The sequence below is a fragment of the Leptinotarsa decemlineata genome, unplaced genomic scaffold, assembly GCF_025532065.1.
Source record: "Leptinotarsa decemlineata unplaced genomic scaffold, Ldec_3_MD MMD2_tig00026328_RagTag_RagTag, whole genome shotgun sequence".
In the NCBI taxonomy this organism is placed as follows: domain Eukaryota; kingdom Metazoa; phylum Arthropoda; class Insecta; order Coleoptera; family Chrysomelidae; genus Leptinotarsa; species Leptinotarsa decemlineata.
Window position 1 is genome coordinate 12,415,170 of NW_027412688.1, and position 6,186 is coordinate 12,421,355.

Consider the following 6,186-nt stretch of genomic DNA (forward strand, 5'->3'; position numbering starts at 1 on the left):
GCCGTAAGACACTTGCTAGGGCTCTTCAGTACCATTATCGATAACATTATAAGGAAAAACACACATTTCATTCATAAATTACGATTTTTTATGTCACGGAATAAGATTGATCTACTTATGTCATCGATGACATCGTAATGACATTCATTCCCCTATTTGGTTATATACCAGCCAAAAGGAATATTGTTTAATTTGATAGGGTTTAATTTTAGAAGTTACTAATCCTAAAGATAGCAGCTTAGGGAGGGATGATGTCATCAACCTTACATAATCAATAACAATTGAAAACTCAGGTCTCTAGTAATTTTTGTTTGTTAAACTCATCCTGAAGAAATACTTTCCTAAAAAACTTTGTCAATTTTCATTGAGGGCTCCACATATATTGGATCTACTATCAATTTCACGCAAAGTGAATCTCTAAAAACTTTACGAAATGTCATCAAATTTATTACCGCATCAATATAAACTTTGGATGTAAGATTTCTGCCTCATTTTTCAATGCCTGGAAGCGGAAAAAATCACCCAATTTTTTATTGTTCAGGGATATTATTCAATAATAAAGTAGGTCTTTCATCTGTTGCAAATATTCCTAATTCGGTTGAAAAATTCACAATTTACCACAAAAAATGTCACTAGTTCTTTTCCTCTATCCAATATGTTGGCACTTTTGGGAAATTATGAAGGTGAAATAGGAAAATGACCTCTAATCAAAAGATCTTTCTAAAATTGTTGCCAAACAAACTAAATTCACATGTAACACGAACAATGAAAACAATAATGATATTCTATCATACTCTTTCACGTACCAATACGACTCAATTCCTTTTAAAAAATGCGCGGTTGCCGAACTGTATAATTTGTCCCTGTATTTACAAAATTCGAACGATACGGAACACCATCTTACTCAAAATTGAAAGGTTATATTTTTTGAAGAGATTTATTTTTGATACAGAAAAAACTGTGGGAATCTTCTTTGAAAGATTCCAACATTTTTCTGTATCAAGATGGAGAAGTAGAAAGCCAAAACCTTTTTTTCCCAAAAATCATTTTCCTTATTGTACATACTCCATCCGTGTTTTCAATCATCCATTCCAATCAATACCAGCAGCAATAGAAACAGCTCTTCAACAAACAAAATAGAAGTCAAACAGGAAGTTGTTAAAGTCGCTGAACCGTTTTGGTAACTGGGATGAAAACGTTTGATAATGATTCATTTTTACTACTATTATTAACGATTGTAGCTTTATTTTCGCAATAAAACGCTAGGAAATCCAATTTTGAGCCGTGGACTTTTGTAAACAATATCATTGTAATCGTTTGCGGTTTTATCGTCGAAATGCTCGTTTAAACCTGGGAAACTAGTCGATTCCAGATTATTTATATGACAGGCCTCTGTTCATCTCGTTAAAATTCAAATTTATTTAGGTGAACGTTCAGATAAAGGTTAAATGAAAATGACTGTTGTCGATAAAATTTTAATTCAATTACGTGTTTTGTATTATCAATTGCGTTCCAATTTGAATTTCAGTCAGTGCGTAAACCTGCGTAATGAATAAATTTGGAAATTCATTTCGTTTTGACGTTTTCATAAATGAGAATTTCGAAATGACATGTTCCGACAAAAAGTTGAGATTTGTAATTCTATTCACAACGTGGCATGAACAATTGGTTGTTTTCGATTTTCCTTTCCATTGTCATACTGAAATGTAATAGAAAGCATTTCCATAATATTTTTGAATTTGTATTTAATTGACGAACATCGCTAGCAGGAGTTCTGGATATAAAAGTTTGAATTTTTGAAAGCTGTACATTGTTGGTACATTATTCGATACATTAAAAGAGCCGTCATTATTGAAACTATAAATATATATGATGATACTTGTCATGCACTGTTTGGAACCTTCGGTGTAGTAATGAATATTACTGGAATTTTGTCCCAACACTGAACCGTTATTTCAACAACTCGACACGTGTTTCCATCACCAAGTGATCAGCTTCAAGTGAAAGATTGGTGATCGAAACACGTGTCGAGGGGTTAAAATAATGGTTTGGGAGAAAACTTCAGTGATATTCATGTTCCAAAATTTTTTCAGTTGTTCGGCGTTTCAGCTTCGAGTTTGAAAACATTTTTGGAAAGATTCACCTACACTGGGATCACAATTTACCAGTTAGTGAGGGTTTTGTGACTTACCGCTGAGGTCTCAATCTGCCTACTTTCTTGACCGAAATAACTGAGTGAACATTTTCAGAAATCTGTTTAAAATCTGTTCTGTTTAAAATCTGATTTTCTGTTAATCAGCCAACATCAATGTCGAATAAATATATAACATTGTGTGTTGAAGACCTTAACAATTTGGCTAAATTGGCTAAAAAGGTTACAGAAAATCACCTAGTATTCAGAATTTTTCTAGATTCTTTCTAGACTCAGTTAAAATTTGACTTACCTTAAATTTTATGTTTTTTTTTTCTGATCGTTTTGTTTCAGTTTCTTCATTATTCTCTCGTTAGTAAGTGTTCAATATTCATAATTTTATAGAAAAATATCTTGTAAACTATTTTAGTTACCCCGACGAAAGTAATAAATCAATCGAAATTCTATAGTTTCTTTTCATTGATAATTTATGATGATGATCAATTGAAAGGAACTATTGGACAAGCACTCATAGGAAAGTGGACAAACCTTTGACACGTGTTTCTGGTTATTTAATATTCATCAATTGGGTACGAAAGCTAAGTATCCAGAAACACGTTGATGCATTCACGCTGCTGGAAAACACAGACAAGAAAACTTGGCGAGCAAACTTGGACGTCACACCAATAGGTGGTCCCTCTTATATCTAGCTGGCGTTCACTTAGTGATTTTAATGGAGTATCAGTTGGGCTGAATTGTTCGTAGGCTTCTACACAGATGGCGATACCAGATTGAATCCATATGATTTTTAGATAAACTTAACCTTCAGAAGACACGTAAAAACTTTCACAGATATGGGACTAATATTTTGAGGGATAAAACATTTTGAGTGAATCAATTTTTGTTAGTTAGGAAAAAATAATGAAAATGAATTTTGCGTGTTTATAAAACATTGCTTTCTGGCGAAAAAAATGCTATTGAAGTTGAAGTTCGGCTTAACAAACCTTATTTGGACTCTTCACCACAAGTGTTTGGCTAAGTTCAGAAGAGGTGAATTGAGTACCGATGACGATGCACGTCCCAAAGGTGACAAAACTGCAAAAAAGTCCACAAAATGATTTTGGATGACCGCGAAGTGAAACTGATCAAGCTTGCTGAGGCTCTTCGGATATCGAAGAAACGTGTTGGACGAATCGTGCTTAAATATTTGGGTATGCGAAAACTCTGTTCCGCGCGAGCTCAAAAGCGATCAAAAACAAGCACGAATTGATGACTATGAGCAGTGTTTGAAGCTGTCCCATCATAAAAACCCGAATTCATGCGTCGATATGCGATAATGGATGAAACATGGCTACATCAATCAACATCAGAATAAATATCTTCAGCTAAGAGGACTGCACATGGTGAACCTACTCCAAAGCGTGTAAATACGCAACAGTTGGCTGGCAGATTATGGAATCAGTATTTTCGGATATGCATGGAATAAAATTCATCGTCCACTTTGAAAAGGGAAACACTATCAACAGCGACTATTGAATAGCGTTATAGGAGCGTTTGCAGGACGAAATCGCGGCAAAACGATCCCATTTGAAGTAAAAGGAAGAGTTGTTTCATCAAGACAATGCACCGTGTCACACATCAATCGAAGCCATGGCAAAATTGTATGAATCGGGTTTCGAAATGTTTCCGCATTCACCGTATTCACCAGATTTGACCTACAACGACATTTTTCTGTTCTCAGACCTCGAGAGAATTATCCCTAGAAAGAAATTCAGCTTCGATGAAGAGGATGAAAGTTATAGAACCCAATACAAATATTTTAGATTTTCTGCACATCAAAGGTGTAAGTACTGCTTTCAAAACCAACAACAACTTAGGCATGCACATTAAGAATGACAAAGCTAAAAGTTCAGTTCCAGAAAAATCAGGAGTGTACAAATTATCGTGTGGGTCATGTCCGATGTTTCATATAGGTCAAACTGGAAGAACGTCCAAAACCCGCATGAACGAACACAAATATAGTTTTCAGAATGGAAAAATAAATTCCACATATGCCAGTCATTTAATCTCAGAGGAACATGAGTTCAACCATGAATACAAACCCCTCCATTTCTAGAAGAAAGGTTTAAAACTTAACTTGTTGTGGAGTATGGGAATGAACTAATTCAAAAACTCTCAACATCTCATGAGCTATCAAACAAAATTGAATAATTCGCCATTATTGAATCTATTCATTTGCAGGTAAAAATAGTTAGGTATATTTACAGGTATACTTTCGAAAAATGTATTGATATTGTTAATGAATTCATACCTGACCTTTCCACGTATATTCATTATTAAGGTAGACGAGTAGGTACTAGGTACTAGGTTAGAGTATATTTCTAATTTAGAAGTAACTCTCAGTTTACTCTTAAGGAAGCTATTGTATAGCGAAACACGTGTCGCGGTTTTTGTAAAAGCCTTTTATAGTGAAAATCATACAAAAAACTGTATTGATTAGTTTTTTCGATGAAAAGGTAATCATCGAAATTAAGGCCTATTTTGAGGCTGAAGACAAATCGTACTGTAAAAATTGTATGTCCGCAATAATCGTATCACACTGAGAGGCAACTATATTGAATGATGAAATGAAATTAAATGATAAACAATTGTTTGTGTGTAAGTTAGAGTCCAACTTACTCGTCTTGGTTTTTCTGAATTTGATTGATTCATTTATGACGTTGACTGTTGTTGCTTACTGAATTTTTATGAGAAATTCATAAACCAATAGTTATCGAACTGTGCTTTCGTTTTGCAACCGGAATTTGTCTTATACCACAGCAAAACAAAACTCCAAATAAGTGAACGTTGTAGATACGACCAGCTTTAAAGATAACACTGTCGTGACAGGAAGTCAAATTAAATCACGATTCGAAAAAATTTTTCACTTTTCTGGGGGTATCAAAGAACAAACTATTAAGTTGATCTCGAAAAAATTAAATATCTATACTGAGCTTTTTTGAAATGGTTATCGTTTCGTATAACTATTATTTTCCTATCTGAAACACCAATAAATTGCTAAAAATGCCCCAATTGAAAACAAGTTTATTCTCTTTGAATAACGTCATGAAAATAAAATGTCCAGATATCACACTCGATAGTCTACATGGTATGTTCATCTAGAGTAATTCTATTCAGTCAGATGTTTGCATGATAAGGCTAAGCCATTTCGCAATTTAGTCCTCAATCTAGAAGAGGCAGTAACTATTATTCAAATAGTTTTGGAGGAAAACCCGTATCTGAAACAGTACATAAGGGAAGCTTCCAGTGAAATGGAGAAAGAACTACACGGATATGTGACAAATAACGTCATTTTGTCAAAAAAATTGGGACGAATCAGTTACAGACATGATGTGAGAACAACTTTTAGAAATACTCACAAATTGAGATCTGTATTTACTCTAACTAAAAAACAAAAGAGTACATTTATAATATACCTCTCTCTGAGGAAAATCATATAGATGAAACTTGAAAGCTCCAACATCGAGTTCAAGAATGGAAAAGGATAGTTTTCCAAAAGGTTGAATATCTTAGGGAAAATGAGTCTAAAAAGAATCCAATTCATAGGCAAAACTTACGAATACTCATTATGAATTTCTCACTGATCAGACCCTTTAGAAGTTCATATTATGTTAAAACTTTTTGAGGAGAAGTATGAAACATTATCTTCACCACAAAAATATTTTATAAATAATATGTTTAGGCTATTGAACGAAAGTCATTTTTTGTAGAGTAAAATAATTTTTCTATCGACCTTTTCTGAGTACCTTAATCCCATATGAAAACCATAATATAGAACTTCATACAGGTTTAGAAAGGGCATGCTTTTCAGTCTACCACAATGAGTTGCTGCGTATAATCAAAGTATTATTCGCAAAAAAAATCGTGAGCCGTCACAGAACGCCTGACAGACGGAAAACAATAATATTATTTTGTGACCCCTGTGATGATTGTTGGGTACTGAAATATTTATAAAAAATATGTAATTGAATAATACATGAAAAAATTTCAATTTG